At 33.1% G+C, this 18,277-nt stretch overlaps 1 long non-coding RNA gene across 1 annotated transcript in view; it reads left to right on the top strand.

Annotated features, from left to right (window-relative positions):
* LOC107971456 (uncharacterized) overlaps positions 1-11,016 on the top strand; it is a 46,185-nt gene extending 35,169 nt beyond the window's left edge. The window contains exons 3-4 of the long non-coding RNA XR_002941958.3: positions 7,316-7,458; positions 10,719-11,016. This is a non-coding gene — a long non-coding RNA (uncharacterized LOC107971456). The remainder of the gene's footprint in view (positions 1-7,315; positions 7,459-10,718) is intronic.
* The last annotated feature ends 7,261 nt before the right edge of the window (positions 11,017-18,277 follow it).

The raw sequence follows: 18,277 nt of genomic DNA, 5'->3' as shown, positions 1-18,277 counted from the left end.
AACTATCAGCAAAATGGTGAACAATGAAACAAATTTTACCATAGGCCAATTGATACAACAATATGTAAGTTCTTACTGCATATTTCTGGTCACAATATTATCACTGTACTTCTAAATGAAGACTAAAACACTTATAACATTCAACACTGAAATAAGTGTGAGGTATACATACATTTTTAAAAAGATTAATAAAAACAAGTAAGATGATTATTTACCCAGTTATTCCAGTTCAGAGTCTCGGGTGGCAAGAACCTATTCTTACTCAGCATGAAATGCAGGAATAAACCCTGCACAGGATGCTATTCCATGGCAGGGCACAACCACATTCACTCACATGGGGACACACAGTGGGGAAATGGCAATTAACCAGACATGCACATCTTGGGGATGTGAGAGGAAGCAGGAGTTCCTGGAGAAAACCCATGCAGGCATGGGGAGAACATGCAGACCCTACACAGATGGTAGCCCTGTCCAGGAATCAATATTTATTCTCATCTACACTATAGCAAAACAACATTGAATAAAACAACTTTATTTGAGGACCTGTTTTACTTGTACATCTTTGGGAAAATCTTTCAACTTTTATTACTCATAATGTTCTCAATAAAAGTGTGTTAAGAATACATATTTCAGGAGGTTTTTTGAGACAATCAAATGTGGCAATGCATGCAGAATTAATAGCCCATAAGGCATTTTATACAGTATGTTCTTAGTAATCTACTTTTGATTGATAATTGCTTTATAAAATAATCTGATTACTTTTGGTATAAAGGATAACATATTCCACTAATACTGTGAAGTTTCAGTGATATAAACATTTAGAAATCGTCTGCTCTGTTATGGAAAAAAACATCTAGAAGTATCTTTCAGATTGAAAAATGTTTTTAAGGTGCTGGAATAATGGTACCTCTTGTGGATTTGTCTAGGATTACCCAATGTTTGTGATTGCTGAGTAATATTAGTGAAATAAGTAGGCAAATCTTTTAACAACTGAATAGAATCCTTCCCTGAACAATTTCCCAGGTGTTATTGCTGTTGCTATCTTATTAAATATTCAATGCCATCTATTATATCCTATACAGAGTCAAATAATAAGCTTACATAAACTAATATTTAATATAATACTAATAAATTTAAGATGATATAAAGCAGAATAAAATAACATTTCAGAATAAAAAGACTTTGAAGCTTCCCTGTATTACTTGATAAGATTTAGGTACAGTCTCAAGAAAACATTTTTTTTTCCTTCTTCTGTATCAGCTCATCTACAAACCAATCTATTTCTGAAACAGGCCCCAGGGGCAGGCTGGTTGGTGACTGTAATGGGGGATATCTGACTGGCCACTCAAGGAAATTGCTATGGACTTTTAATCTTATTTTGATTAAGTTCTGTGCAGATTGTGTCTGCCAGGCTATCACTAAGTTTACTGTTTCTGAGATCTTTTGGCTGCTATTAGACTGGACTCAATTTTTTTTCTACATTCTCAAGGTTAAGTTGAAACAGTATTACCCATTATTTATAAACGGTAAGTGTTTAGGTTTTGCCTTGTGTTACAAACTAGAATGTTAATAAAAATACTATATTTAACAAGTTGCAAGTTTATGAAAGTCATTGTTTTTGAAAGTAAGTTTTAGATTAAAAAAAAACAAAAGAAAGGAAAAGAAAAATCCTTTAAGGGGAAACAATGTATGTGTTTAAAGTTTCAAAAGGTAATTTATAAAGAAATCAAATATAGTTAAAAATAACTAATCAAAGATGAATATTTAGTGTAGAGGAACATGGATATGGATAAACTGTAGGATATTTTATTTATCTTTTTCTTTCAGCAAAGATCTAACTAAAATTAGAGAAATGATGTGTTTTATTCTAGAACCATCACAATACAAACAATAATATGTTGTTTTTCATCTTGTATTAGATAAACACTATTAATCACATTAATCCGTTCCTCTTTGCTTCTTCAATTAAAATTCCATGTATTATATAAATACCTCCCTCTACCCTCTGCAGTGTAGGAGAATCAGGGAAATCTCATCCCATCTGCCGAAACAGAGATGTATCCTGTATGTACCTTGCCAATGACGGCAACTTCTTTTCCTTTGTTGAGATATAATAGAAACCCCAGGTTGACACCATTTAGTTCATGATATCACTTCCAGATTGATATTGGTCAAAAGGTGACTTAATCTGGCTAAATCAGATGCAAGAGATGGACTTGTGTTCTATTATTAGAATATAAATTTCTTGTCTTTCTGTATATGATTAGCAAAGCATGCTGCAACAATTGTTCTTATCAGCAAAGAAAAATTCTGATAAGCACCTGGAAATACGGCACCTGGAAGCCCTCATTCCTCAGGACTTGATAAAAAAAATTCATTATTATTAAAGCAAGTTAAGAGCCAGGATTACTGTTACTTGTCTTGAAAGCATGTTGACATCTCCATTGTTCCATATGCCTTGTCAGAATGATCTCTGGCTTAGGGAAAACTCTTCAGCTATCTGCTCTAGCACGCTGGTGTGAAAGATGTGTTAAGGGAGAGGTGGTAGCTTGATCCTTAGTGCTGTTAGACATCAGGTGGGTCTTAGATAGCTCAAATCATCAGGTCACTTTTTTCAGCCATGAGTAGTATGCTCTACAGCAGTTATTAATTTATATAAATGCTGTAGATTTAAAAATGGTAGTGAAGTGCTAATTCAGAGTATCTGATTTATAATTCAGAGCAATTCAATGGGTCATAGTTAAGTTGGCAGGAGTATTCTAGTTATCTCTCCAAATATAATAATTTTAAATATTGTCCACACAAGGAAAAAACCTAACATCTTTCTCCATATCCTTAAAACTCCAGATATGAATTTGATCATGCAGTGCTTGTCTTTCTGTGCCTGGCTTATTTCACTTAACAAAGTGTCCTCCAACTTCATCCACATTGCTAAAAATAACAGCATTTTATGGCTGAATATTGTTCTGGAGGGGTGGATAGATAGATGATAAATAGATGATAGATAGATAGATAGATAGATAGATAGATAGATAGATAGATAGATATACATTTATACACCACATTTTCTTTATCCATTTGTTGTTAGATGAGCATTTAGGCGGACTCCATATCACGGCTATTTTGAATGATGCTTCAATATCCCTGGGTGCAGATGTCTCTTTGACATACTAATTTCATTTTTTTGATCACGTACCCAGTAATGGGATTGCTGGGTAATATAATAGTTATCTTTTTTATTTTTTGTGGAACCTCCATACTGCTTTTCATAACAGCTATACTATTTTATATTCCCACCAACAGTGTATAACATTCCTCTTTCTCCACATTATCGTTTCCATTTGTTATATTTTGTCTTCTTGATAATATCCATCATTTAAACTGGGGTAAGGTAATAGCTCATTGCGGTTTTGTTTTGCATTTTTCTGAGGCTTAATGATGTTAAGCATTTCTTTATATATTTTTTGGCCATTTGTATGTCTTCTTTTGTCCATTTTTTAATCAATTTTTTCTTTTGCTATTGAGTTTTTTGAGTTCCTTATATATTCTGGATATCAAACCTTGTTGAATACATAGTTTGCAAACACCTTATCCTGTTCTGTAATTGTCTCTTCGTTTTATTGATTGATAAGAAGTAGGTTAATTGTGCTATATAAGTGCAAACTTTGTCTAAAGGAGAATATGTGTTCTTTGAAGACAAATGTCCATTTGTCAAGCCCCCCAGTACTTTCTTTTATGTAGGAATGCCAATATAGGGCCTTTCCGTTTTGAAGCTGTTTGTGAGTAGATTTTTCTCTTCCCACCAACTGGAGGCTAAAATGTAAACCAGAGACCCAAGAATAGCCACTCATTCCTTGCATTTTCAGCCTTGCAAGGTAAGAAGTAGGCAGAGAGTCTGAAATTATTCCTGTCAGATGGATAGATTTTTTGAATCCAATGGAAAAGTGGGAAGTGACAAGCTAAAGCAGAGCCCAGCAGCATTCCAGAAAATGCCTGTGCATGCTTTGCTGGCAGTGGCCAGCGGTCATGACTGACAGGACAATAGCCACATGAAAAGCAGAACTTCCTTTTTCTGATATTGGTTCTGACTTGCTCTCTGATTCCTGCCTGAGCCTGGTTCACCTACTTTTTTTTCAGTTCTAAGAGCTGCGTTGTGCTTTTCCAATGCATTCATTTTTGCTTGCTTTAAATTCCAAGTAATTTCTGTTGTCTTTAAACAACTGCCTACCTAAAATAATTATTAAATATATAGCTAAAACACTAAATTAAATAAACTTACATTGTTTTCCTTGCTGTAATAATTCTCTAAGCCTTTCTTATTTTAATATGCACCATGAACCTCCAGTTGAGGCAATGTGCAACACATTTTGAGAGACATGATCTACCTGTTGGAATCTTAACATTTAGAACAGATATATTGATCAGTGTATAATTTTTGGATTATCAAAGATGGGAATAAAATTGAGCTATAATATATAAAATAAGAGGATTTATATATGTTTGTTTTTTTACTCCCCATCTCACCTGCTACTTCTTTATGGATAACAGTTATCCCACTTGATGGAATTTTTCTCTTTTCATCCATTACTTTTTTATTTAAATTATTCCCTCTCCTAGGATGTAAGTTTCCATAGACTGAAATGTTGTTATTTAATGGTAATAAGCCTTATTTTCAAGCTGCTTTACAGAATTTTGGCTTTGTCTTTTGTTTTCTTCATTGTACTTTTCTTACTCCACTCAGAATTTGTTGACCTGCTTAAATCTGCTTATATCTGTCTTTAATCAGTACTAAAAACATTCTCTATTATTTCCTTAGTTATTGCTTTTGTCTCCCTTTTCCTGGTAAAGTTTAGACATATATTAACGTTTAACTCTATCCTTTGTATCTTGAAACTTTTCTTCAATAATTTATTTTCTTTCTTCCTACTGCACTTCGTTAATTTTCTAGTAGTTCTCTGTTACTTCTAGCAGGTATTTCCTTTCTAAATCTACCATGATCATATTTGTATTTTCCTGTGTGCATCTTTAAGCATATGTTTTGTTCTTTAACTTCTGTCTGATAATTCGATTATTTAAATTGTTTTTCTTGTCTGTCGATTTGTTTCTGGATGTTGTTATCCTTAACAATATACTGATTCTTCTCTGTGTATGTGTGTCTCTCTCTCCATCTCTCTCTAAACACATGCACACAAACTCTCTCTCTCTCTCTCATGTATGCTATATTGCATACAAATGATTTACCAAAATAATTGACTTTATTTGTAATACAGACCTACAAGTTAGTTACTTTCATATTCATGTTACAGTTGAGGAAACTGAGACTCAAAGGGAAAAATGACTTGGCCAAGTTTATACACCCAATTAGTGTCAGGATAGTTTAAGATTACCTTGTTGTCTACTATGGAGATAAGTTCCTCCAGAAGTTTTGCTTATGCAGGCATTACCCATATCAGATCATCTTAAATCAGGGTGAAAATATGAGTATCTGAACAACTCAGATTTGGTCCCAGACTTCAAGTATGCTCAAGAGCTGGTTCTTGTTTTCTCCTTCATTGGAGTGTATTAACCTTATGATTCTAGCTTAGAATAGCAAAAGTCTCTGGGCAGACTCTCTATATTTTGTCAGCCATAGACTATAATTTCTGTCTTTTTCATCTGAGAATTCTATCTGAATAAAAGTTAACTTGGCCTGCAAGGAAAAGTTCCCCAAATTCAGTGACAGTTTTCCTCTTTGAGCTCCCATCTTCTTTAATTCTTATCATGTTTTTCTGGTAGCTCTGTTCTGCTTCTTCGTTTGACTTCCATTGAATTGGGTAACTTTTTTTTTCCTCTTCCCGATGTACATAAATGACTTAAAGTATATCAATATCACTATATTCTCTATAACGCACAAATAACTAGCATAAATAAGTTGCATTTAGACAGTATAGTCTAAATACAAGTTCCCTGTCCTATTTTGTAGGTCTTTGAATGTTGTTTAAAAAAATACAACTAAGACATGTTAAATTTCACTAAGTTTATTTGACCAAGAAAAAGGTTTGAGAAATAGGCACCATCCCAGAAAAAAGACTGTTCAGAGTGACTCCACATCCAGAGTGGTGAGATGTATTTATAACCAGAACATAGAAAATTATATTCAGAGTTTCCCTGATTGGTGCAGTTCAATATTTGCCTTATTTGGGCATAATTTGGCAGCATTCAGCCTGGGATTGACTAAGGGTTTGGCTCCTATGATTGGTTGAGGCTCAGTTGTTTGGTTACAAGTCCATATATCTACATTAGCTTACAACTTATTTACACATTAAGTTAGAGTACAGTCACTATGTATGGGTGCCGCTTTGGGCCAAACTTAATTAGGCAAGTACAATGGGCACTTTGAGCCAAACTTAACTCAGCTTAACAATGTTCTCTAGTATTTGTTTTACTTTATTGTATTTGTTTGATTCAATATAGCAAATGCTTCTTTAGACTTACCCACATGTTTATATATATATTACTGTTTTGCGTCCATTGAACATGCCTTCTACTTCCTAATTTGAGCCAGAATTGACTAGTAGACGCTATGAATGCATCATGCTCTTTGGCCCATTTCGAACACTCAGGTATGTCTGTACTCTTAGTTTATCTATTCATCATTGTTTCTACAGTTCCCTCATGCTTTAAAATATATGTGGCTTTTATAATTTATCCAGCTTTTTCTTGTCATTTTAATAAGAGTATGTGTCTTATACAACTACTACATTCATCCCAGAAGTAGAAGCAAACTATTATAATCCCATTATTTTTATTCCTACTATTCTCTTTTCAGAATTTCTTTTAGATATTCCTTGGATAGTTTTATTCAGTCCTCCATGTCTTTCAGCTTATCTTATGTTCTATCTTTTGGTTCATATTCTGCATTCTGGATAATTCTTCATCTTCACTTTCTAGTTTGTTGATATTCCTTTTGGTGATTATAAGCTGCTCTTTAAAATGGTCAATAATGCCTAAGATGTTTATTATCTTGCCCTTTGCAGAAAAAAAATTTCAGCTTTTGCTCTGGAATGATTTTGCATCTCTTCCACCAAGCTTCCAGTGTATCAATGGCCAGAAAATAATCTATATGTTAATTTGTTAATTTGATGGTTCATGGTTCAAGGCTGTACAATTTATAAGTTTGAAGTCAAACAACACATGATGGATAATCCTGATGTTACAGATTCTCAGGGGAGAATATATATTTGTTTTTTCTACCAATTGTTCTAGTATTTACAGACAAACTTCTTAATTATACTGGGTTGGTTAATAAGTATTTTTCTTTACTCTTTCAATCTAGGTCCAGCTATGCATCACCTCTTCGCTGCTGAGCCTTAAGAAAATCCAAATTTATAAATTGCTGGGTCCATCTCTCTTGCCATCCAGAAAAGTCAGAGCAACTGGTCTTGCTGGTTTTAAGTGTTGCCTGTGTTTCTGGCATTGGTAATTTTCTTTGTTTTCCTGTAGTTTTAGGTATACATATATAATGACATCTCCAAAATTCATCAATATTAGCATTTGTTATGAAGATTTTTCAGGCAACTGGCTTACCATATGGCCTAAATCTGATTCCAAAGTCCACATTTCACTTTCTCAAATATAAAAACTGTTTGCTAATAAGCATTAGAAAAATATTTCGAAGAAGAACATTTTGATAAATATGATTATACAATATTCACTGCAGTAAATAACCGTTGCATACTCAAAGGAGTTTCATTTGCATATATAACATGAGATGAAAACCAATAATAAATGGTGACTTTTAATAAAATAGATAAGAAATATTATCTTGTGCAAATAATCTGATGCGAGAATAATTACCCCTCTAATTAGTAAAATTCAATAAGAAGGTAGAATTTTCATTTACATGTGATCAAATAACTTTTTTTTACAATACCTTTGCCTTTTGAATTCTTTAATAAAATACATCAGAAATAGTATCTTGTGCAAATAATCTGATGCGAGAATAATTACCCCTCTAATTAGTAAAATTCAATAAGAAGGTAGAATTTTCATTTACATGTGATCAAATAACTTTTTTACAGTACCTTTTGCCTTTTGAATTCTTTATTGTTTTCATTTAAGAAATGTGCAAATCTGAAACAAACTATATTCTCAATCATGTTAGAAAAAGTATATGTAATATGTATTTTTTAAAAGTCCAGTGGCTAAGAACTTAGATTGGGTTTTGAAATAATAATTTCCTAACACAATTTCTCAGTATGTTTCCTCTAGGCAAGAGAAAACTCTGTAATTATAAGATTCTTAATTTACCCTGGTAATTTCATAAGAAAAATGATTAATTACTTTGAGCAATCATTTATACAGATAATCATGGTTCTTTATTTAAACCACAAAAAATAGAAAGAAAGCAGAGAAGCTTAAGCATAAAACATAAAGAAAAATTCAGTCATTTAGTAAAAATGAAATCAGTGTTAGAATATTTCTTTTGACACCGTCAGCTAACATCTTTCTATTTTTGCTGAGTAACTATTAATTATATTTTAAGTTCAACTAACTCTTGACACAGCAATGGAATTTGAAGTGAATATACTACTTTAAAAAATAAATGGTGTATTTAGAGTGTTGACATTTAGAAAATGGTAGTTTTGTGAAATTTGCAATGTGTTTTAGAATTACAAATGCTAAAGTAAATGAATGCATGATTATATTTAATAGAATAAAAACAGAAGAATTTTTTAAGTCTTGACGACCCAAGGCAGGGTTCTGTTTTAAGTATTCCCCTTTCAATCAACGTTACAGCTATCCTAACTTAAAACTGCTTCAACTAATAATGTGTATTTATATTAAAAATGTAATCCATGGCTCTGAACCCTGGCTTCCTAGTAGAATCACATGGCAAGATTTTAAGTAATACTCATTTCTTGGCTCTACTAAAGTCCAATTAAAACAGAACTTCAGTTTTTAGAAAGAGGTGTCGGTAGTTTGAAAGGTTCCACATTATTCTAAGATGTGGGTGAGATTAAGAACCAGTAAGCACACCAGTCAGAATGGCTATTATTAAAAAGTCAAATAATAGCAGGTGCTGGTAAGGTTGCAGAGAAAAAGGAACACTATACACTGTTAAAGAGAATGTAAATTAATTCAGCCATTGTGGAAAACAGCGTGGTGATTCCTCAAAGACCTAAAAACAGAACTACCATTAGACCCAGCTATCCGATTACTGGGTATATACCCAGAGGAATATAAATTGTTCTATTATAAAGACACACGCACACATATGTTCAGTGCAGCACTATTCACATTAACAAAGACATGGAATAGACCTAAATGGCCATCAATAGTAAAGACTGGATAAATAAAATGTTGAATATATACACCAGGGAATAAGATGTAGCCATAAAAAGGAACAAGATCATGTGTTTTGAAGGAATGTGGATGGAATTGAAGGCCACTATCCTTAGCAAATGAATGTAGGAACGAAAAAACAAATGCCACATTCTCTCACTTGTAAGTGCAAGCTAAATGATGAGAACACATGCACACAAAGAAGGGAACAACAGACACCGGGGCCTACAAGAGGGCAGAAGGTCGGGGGAGGGAGATGATCTGGAAAAATAACTAATGAATCATAGGCTTAATGCCTGGGTAATGAATTAATCTGTAAAACAAACCCCCATGATGCAAATGTATTTATATAACAAACCTGCACATGTACCCCTGAAATTAAAGGTTAAAAAAAAGAAACAGGGAGCATTGCTAGGCTATATTTAGTAAGCACCAACTGCACATACTTAACCTATAAAATGCCTAAAATATAGATAGTGAAAATGCCTAAAATATAGATAGTAAAAAAATATAGATAGTAAAAAAAATATAGATAGTAAAAAAATAGATAGAGTGACATAAAACAAGAATTCAGATATAGCAGTTGTTTTTATTTGTTTAAGAATAAATTCAAAATTCAGAATTATAATTGTATATTCTTATAAGAGAAAACAGATTCATTTTATATAAAATATATTGTGCTAATTTACACACTTTTTTATCCCTAATAATAAACACAACTCTCTTAGATGGCTTAAAAGCAATCTTTACATTGCTTAGAGAACGTTAAATATCAATTGTGTATGTAAATTTTCTACTTATATGACAGCATGCTATTTTTCCTTAACTTTGGGTAAATAATTTTATGGTGTGATTAAACCGATCTGACATTTTGAAAAAGGGCATGTTTTTTAATGAAATATAAAAGAGTTCTAATTTTAGTTTTTCACTGTTGCGCAAACCTACTTTTTTGGCTTCATTTGCAAAAGGTTGTTGGATAACCTTTATCTTTTACCACTAACTTCTTACTCTGATCCAAAATATTTGGCTTTTAAAATTCTCCTTATTTCATTATTTGTCTTCATATTTAAAATATCTTCTGTGATATTTCACTTCTAATTTTTTAATATTTTTACATAAAAAGAGATGAATACTAATATCCCTGATTTTTAAGAGAGGATTTTTATTGCCCTGTTAATTTGGAAATAAACATGCGATAATATGATTTTAAAATGCTAAAGTGGAGCTCTAGTAATCAACTGAAAATACCATTATGAATAAACTATACTATGGCAATTCTTTAACATAATGAAGGAGGACATCAACAGAGCAGAAAATTGATGAATTTTGGAGTATATGAAGCATGTTGTATCAAATTGCCAGAGAAAGTAATGATTTTCTGTTACTGAACTTAGGTCACAAAGCCTACTGCCTGCTAATCGGCAAGTGGACCTGTTTCTCTAACAATGGCCCAAAACTTCACAACATCAAAGGAGAAATCATTGCCAGCAAAAGCATTTCCGGGTAGTAGGAAAGAATGCAAGTGAATAACATTAGTCCAGAAGTTTTAATAATATTCTTTGCTGGTTGAAATTCATGTTTAACATGATGTAAATTACTTGATAAGCAAATTAAGAACTATGCTACTACAGACTCCAAATAAGACGCAAGAAAAATGAGGGGAAATACATTAAAGGAAGATCTTAAAAAACAGCTGCACAGAAGATAAATTATTTTTCCAGGAGTTTTAAACATAGTTGCTTTTGTTTGTTTGCTTTGCTGTTTTTTCTTAATAATTGTTTTAGTAAGCTCAGGCTGCTATATAAAAATAAGATAGGCGCTGGTCTGAACAATAGACATTTATTTCTTATAGTTCTTGAACCTGGCAAGTCTGAGGAGGGTCATCTTCTGGGCTTTCAAAGGGCTGCCTTTTTCCTATGTACGTACATAGCGAATAGAAAGCGTTAGCTCTCTGGTCTCTTCCTGTAAGAGCACTAATTCCATCATGAAGACCCCATCCTTATGGGCTCATCTAAACCTAATTACTTCCAAAGGTCCCACCTCCAAATGCTAACACATTGAGAGTTAAGGCTTCAATATATTAATTTTGGGGAAACAAGACACAGTCCACAACAAATATATATATATATATATATATATATATATATATATAATACATATGTATAATATATATGTATACTATATATGTATATAATATGTGTGTATAATATATATACAAATATATAATATATATTACATATACCCAAATATATATATTATATATATTTGTATATATACTATGTATGTTATGTAATACAACTGTATACACTCTGCAAAGGCAGTGGAATATAGACATACTTCAGTTGATTGTGCTTTGCTTCACTTGCCTTCACAGATAATGTTTTTTTCACAAATTGAAGGTTTATGACAACCCTGTTTATTGGCACCACTTTTTAATAGCATGTGTTCATTTGTATCTCTGTGCCATATCTAGGTAAATCTCACAATATTTCAAACTTTTAAACTATAATTATATTTGATATGATAATCTGTAACCAGTGACCTTTGATGTTACTATTGTAATTGTTTTGGGCACCATGAACCACATCCATATAAGACAATGAATTTAATCAATAAATGTGTGTGTTCTGACTGCTCTGCCAACTTAGACAATTAGTTTTAGATCTTTTATTTAGACGATGAGAAAATTTAAACTATAAATAGGCCAGGTCTGGTGGCTTATGCCTGGAATCCCAGCATTTTGGGAGGCTGAGGTGGGAGGCTCACTGGAGGCCAGGAGTTCAAAACCAGCCTGGGCAACATAGGGAGACCTTAGCTCTACAATTGAAAAAAAAATAGCCAGGTGTGGTCATGGTGGCACCTGTCTGTATTCCAGCCACTTGGGAGGCTGAGGCAGGAGGTTTGCTTGAGTCCAGGAGTTTGAGGTTGCGGTGAGCTACACAATGAGCTATGGTGGCACTGCTACACTCCAGCCTGGGCCATAGAGTAAGGCCCTGTCTCTAACTGGAAGTCCAAAGAGGGATCTACTTCCAAGACTATTAATTTAATAGATCAATAAATTAATCAAGAATGTGATTTTTTTCTCATCTTTCTTTGTAGTCATATTTTATACAGACTTTTTGTTTAAGTAATCTCTCTTTATGGGCAAACAATGATTTCAGAAACATCACAAATTATTCTCAAAGAGAAAAGACAAGGATTTTTTTTTTTTTTTAGAAAATGTAACTCTTTTCAGTAGCTCTTGGCAGACCTACCCTCACATTTTCTTGACTAAAAACAGTCATTAAAAATGTCCGTCACAAACAGGTGAATTTAAATTATCATGGTTTACCTATACTTAACAAGCTTTATCCTCAGAGGTAAGGATAGGGTTACTTTCCTGAATTTTAGATATGTGGAAATATTTGGAGTTATGTCAATAAATGAAAAAGTATGATGGATATAGTGCTTGCCATGGAATATATCAAATACAGATATTCTGAAAACTTTAAGTTCAGTAATATGCCAGGGGTTCCCAAGACCACTTGAGACCTGGTAATTTATTGGAAATCTCTAAGGGAATCAGAAGCTGTAGTACTCATTGTTACAGTATATTACAGTAAAAACAGTACAGATAGAATTCAGCTAAGAGAAAAGACAAATGAAGTGAACTCCAGGAGAAACCAAGTCCAAGCTCTCAGGTGTCCCCTCCCAGAGCAGTTGCATGGGGACATGTTTAATTATCCCAGCAACAATATGTAAAGTGCAAATCATTCCCAACCAGGAACACTCGCTGGAGCCTAGTTGTCGAAGGTGTTTACTGGGATCAGTCACATAGTCATGTAATGCCCATATGATTGACCTCAGCTCCATGACATTTAAGCACAACTTTCTTCCTACACCCAGAGTAAAAACAGATGTTCACATAAGTCACGTTGATAACATAATCTTTTCTGGTCGAACTGGGAGAGTACGGCCCAAGACTTCAGGAAAACAAGAACACTTTTATCAAGCAAAATACTCCAAGGGCTCAGAGATGAACTCCTAGACTAAAGTCTAGTCCTGCAGAGGGACCCCTCTTTGGAATGTACAGTATTTGAGCAATTCAGGCCAGTCAAGTTAAACCTTTTCACCCATGCCTAAATGCTATTTAAGAAATGTAAATAACAACAATGAGATAGTTTATTAAACATTTTTATTGAAATACACAAATAGTATATAGTTAATTAATTTTAACAAAGTGATTGTACATATTTCACAATAAAATTCCCTTAAATTACCATCTGCTCCATCTGCAAGTAATTATTATTCTGATTGCTAATAACATAGACTTTTTTTAACCTATTTTTGAACTTTTATAATAGAATTAAACAATATATATTCTTTTCTGGATGGCTTCTCTTACTCAGAAATGTATTTGGGAGAGTCATCAAAGCTCTCTTGGGTATACCGTTTATCCTTCTTGCTTGATAATACTCCATGTATGTATATATATGCTATGATGTGTTTATTTCACTCTTGATGGATAACTGCAAAACTTCCAATTTAAGCTGTTGTGAATAATTCTTTAATAAACAATTTTGTACATTTGCTGAATATGTTTATGTGTTCCTGTTGGATGATAGTAGCAGAATTATTGGTCACAGGGTATGCATATACTTAATTTTAACAGATAAGGTCAAATACTTTCCAAATTTATTTTAACAATTACAGTCAACCTGCATTGTTTTAGAGCCCCGATTGCAGGGTCATTTTGGATTAGTTTGTCTTTCTGTTGTTGATTTTAATGGATAGCGTTAGGCTGTAAATAAAGTTATTTATGCATAGTAAGAACTTCCTCAACAAATTTTACTCAGACTTCTGCTCTACGCTAAGAACTAGCTCTGGAAATTAATTCACAGAAAGAACATGGTTAGGGGCCATCCTGAAGGATTTACCTCACTAGGGATATATATTTACATTTCAAGAGAAGATGAGACCCAGTAGATGCATCCCAGAAGTTACAAAGCTGGAGACTCTAGTGTTATCTTTCCCCTAGAGAGATTTATTTTTATCCAAATGGTTAGAGTAAGAACTCAGATTTTTTTCCATTTTGTGACTATGGAGACACACTCAGAAGGGGGTCAGAGCAACTGGGTCACTCTTCCACAAAAATGCTCAGGTTCTTTTTTCCAGAGTTCTTTGCCTACAGCAGATCCCCTTACATGTAGGACATCTGGTTCTCACCACATCACCACCATGGTAAGAATTAGTGGAAAGGAGAGCTAGGTTAAGGGCAGCTGTTTCTTTCCTTCTCTGCAGCCTCTGGTACCAAGTACTGCATGACATGTGTCTCACAACATTCTCTGCCTCTGCACCTCTGTGCTACGACACTGGATGAATCTATGGAGTGAGCAATAGAAAGTCTCTGAACTGCCAGAAACAACTTCATTTTACATGGAAGTGGCTTTAAATCAAACACATCAACCTCAATGAACTGAAATTAAATATGTCTCTATTCAACTTCCCCTTAGCTGAATACTAAAAGTGCTGTAGGCTGGACCCGCACTACCTGACAGGGAGATAAATGACTAAAGGCAAATGGGAGTCAAAACAGATGTGGCTTTTCTTATTTTTAATTAAGCATCTTACATAGCAAATTTTGCAAAACTCATATGACCCCGAGAAAGACCCATACATATGAAAGGTCTTAAAGATTTAGCTTTCTTAGCTTTAACGTAAGCTTTCCACTGGATTTTCCCATTATGCTCATTCCATAAAGAAATGAAATAATCATATATCTCATTATATAATTATACTAAATTGATCTCAACACATTTTCTTAGCAATATATACCAACATTGTTTCCAATATTGTTTATTACAAATGATGCTACAGTTGAAATCTTTATATCTGAACGCTTGTGTGTGTGTGTGTGTGTGTACCTATTCTGTGTATAACACTGATTTTATTTATTTGTATAGGCCTGGAAGTGGAAATACTGTGACATAAAATAGAGGCACAGCAAATTATTCAAGATGTCGACAAACAGCATTGTTTCCAAGTTTTTGTTCCCTTACAATCCTTGCCATTGGCCAATTTTTCAAAATCCCATGTTGCTTAACATTTAGTAGCTTAGTAAATATTTTAAATCTCAGAGATTTTACCCAACTGATACCAGGGTTTTAAAAATTTGTTTATATAGATTAAGCGTCTTTGAAGAAATAACAGTATGCAAAAAATATGGTTGCTATTCTTCATGTTAAAACTATCTTAAACTCTTTTTCAGAGGAAAAAATAACAAAATAGAAACCAATGAAGGTCTTTTGCTTGGTGATTACGTATATCGATTACCTGTGTAAGTTAAACAGATTGGGAAAAGAAAATATCCAAAATTGTGCCTAGATTATATCATGACATCATGTATATATGTAAATAAGTTAATTTTTGCAATCGCAACATAGAGAAAAGTGTTATTTTAAATGAATAAAAATAAATAGAACATAAAGTAATATTTCAGCATATTAAATTTAGGAGTAAAAACCTTTGACATCCCGGAAAATCTTTGGTAAAAAGTCCAGATTATGATAACTTGGCTTTAATGAACTAGGAAATAGATGGATAATAGCACACACATTTTTAGAATTGTAGGGATTATTTTCACTGGTTGTAGGATCAACACACTTGGTTTAAATAATGGTTCTGAGAATTTAATTAATTAATTAATTTAATTCATTTTTGTTAGGAAAATAAATTCATTTCTAGACACAGGATATTTTACAATTGGATCGTATTTCAAAAAAAGAATCACTGTGTTTTTAATGAACAAATGTCACATAAAGAAGTCTTTTCAAAAAGTGCTTCAAAAACTTAAATTTGAAATATATGCAACGGATCCACAAGGTATCTAATAATTTTTATTTTTACCAAGCTCTTGAGTAAGTTAGTTAGCCCTGAAACAGTTTCGGAGAAAAAAAAAGTGTTTTAGTTTCTTCATCTGTAAAATATTTATGTGGCAAATGATTGAGCAAATATATAAATTTAAGCAGTTTGATCATAGAACTTGTTGTGTTTAAGAATATGGATTATTGAGAAGTACTTCACCATAGTATTTATCACACAGTATGTCCTAATTTAAGATTAAGTATGGTTGTAATCATAATAAAGTATTTTGAAAATTCTTTTGAAAACTGTTTTAATGAATTATAGATTGAACATTGAGATAAGATGGAGTTATCCATGATCTTTAAGACAGCAAAATTAAGTCTTGAAATTAAAATTGAAATGAATATAATACACATATATTGATTTTATGTCGATGTTTTATAATCAAATCTGATTAGAAAAAGGAAATTGTTATAAAGGTTCTCCACATCTTCTCAGTCACCCGACTTCATTTTCTAAGGGAATTACATTACGTACTTTTATTTTATTTCTTGTTATATAGCAGTATCCTTTCCTTGATTTCTTGGCTTGCTTCTGCTCTCTTCTGCTATGCCTATCCATCAGTTTCCAGAGCTCAGGAAAACAGTTTTTAACAGCCTAATATATGTATTTGGCAATTTCCTCCCATAACTATGATTTAATATTCATGGCCACATAAAGGGTATGAAATATTTTGCACTCGGTGTATACACATTTTCTTTATATCACTTTATCTTTCATCAATAACTCAATGGAAATCCCGTTAAGAGAATATGAATAGCTCTAGTTGGTATTCAATGTCTGCCTAACATTTCAGGTTGACAAATTATCATAAACTATTCAATAGAAGAATTTTACTAACAATATATCATTAACATTCTAAAATATTTTTGTATAATCTGGACTTTGGTGGGAACAAACCTTGGAACAAACTGGTTCCAAGGTTTCTTGGAGGGGAGTGGTGAAAAAGAAATGGGGAAATTTATGTTTTTTGAATTTGTCAACTTATTGAGGAGGAGTAAGTAGACAAATTGACTAATTTGCTAAGACAATAGAAGGTATCTTTATTTCAAATAGTACTTGAAAATTATGCATCTAATTGTGAGGTCAAAAAATTGAAGATACCCCTTAATAAAGAAATAAAGGATAGATCTTCCAAAATAACAAGGATGTAGTGGAATGAATAAAAATGTATCAAGTCAGCAGCAATAAGGTAAAAATATTAGAAAAGTAATGTTAAATAGTTGTCAGATGGAAGGATATATTTGAGCAAATATTTTGTTAAATAGATGACAAAAATGTAATATTTATAAATTACATATATGTGTTTGTATGTATGTATGTATTTATTTATTTTGAGATATAGTCTTGCCTGTCACCCAGGCTGGTATGCAGTGGCACGATCTCGGTTCACTGCAACCTCCGCCTCCCGGGTTCAGACAATTCTCCTGCCTCAACCTCCCAAGTAGTTGGAACTGCAGGCGAGTGACACCACACCTAGCTAATTTTTTTTCTTTTTAGTACAGACGAGGTTTCACCATGTTGGCCAGGCTGGTCTTGAACTCCTGGCCTCGTGATCTGCCTGCCTCAGCCTCCCAAAGTGCTGGGATTACAGGTGTGAGCCACCATGCCCAGCCTCACAGATGTCTTAAAATTCACCTGATAAAGTTAGGAGCCTCAAGAAAAATTAGCAGAGGAAAATAATAGGTAGTTACTATTTAGGGTAAACTAAACTGTTCTAAGGAATAGAAAATAAAAATTCCATGTCTTCAAAAATAATTCTTCCCTCTCAATCTCCTGAATATCTCATAAGAGTATTCAGGCCACAGAAATAACTACCATTTAGCCACTCAGAGGCTTATAGTAGTTCTACTAACTTTAACATTTGGCAACCAAAATTACTCTAAGAATCATGACCCAAGTCAGACAAACAGGTAAGATAACAAGAAAAAGTGCTTGTATAAGGATTTAAGACTAAGGCTCAGGGACAGCAAATATTCTATTTGCTAAAACTAAGCCACATGCACACACCAAGCAAGAGAGCCAGGGAAGTGGATAGGCACAGGCAGTC

Source organism: Pan troglodytes, chromosome 23 (genome assembly GCF_028858775.2).
Source record: "Pan troglodytes isolate AG18354 chromosome 23, NHGRI_mPanTro3-v2.0_pri, whole genome shotgun sequence".
NCBI classification, from domain to species: domain Eukaryota; kingdom Metazoa; phylum Chordata; class Mammalia; order Primates; family Hominidae; genus Pan; species Pan troglodytes.
The sequence above is the reverse complement of the archived record's forward strand: the minus strand, read 5'-3'. Positions and strand labels throughout refer to the sequence as shown.